This window comes from Wasmannia auropunctata, unplaced genomic scaffold, assembly GCF_000956235.1.
Source record: "Wasmannia auropunctata unplaced genomic scaffold, wasmannia.A_1.0 LD336111.1, whole genome shotgun sequence".
NCBI classification, from domain to species: Eukaryota; Metazoa; Arthropoda; class Insecta; order Hymenoptera; family Formicidae; genus Wasmannia; species Wasmannia auropunctata.
Genome location: NW_012026779.1, coordinates 380,282 through 380,592, shown reverse-complemented (window position 1 = coordinate 380,592; position 311 = coordinate 380,282).

The window sequence follows — 311 nt, the reverse complement described above, 5'->3', positions numbered from 1 at the left end:
AAACGCGCTCCTTCAATCTGTCACTAATTGTTTATCTTTTTTTTTTCTAGGTTCCCCCGAGAGGATTCTCCGGACGAGCAGCAGCAGCAGCGAGGGATTATCTCGGCGAATGTGCGCGACAAGGGAAAGAAAGAGAACGAATGTACTTGATAATTCGTTCTTTTTCTTTTCCTTGCCGTGCGACTGGCGCTTCGACTCATCGCGCGCGACAGCATTCTCGAGAGGCATCCACCTGCAGCGGATCAACATGAGCGTTTTCGATTTGGCAGCATGATGGATGGCGGCTCTTGCACACAAGGACAAATGACGGA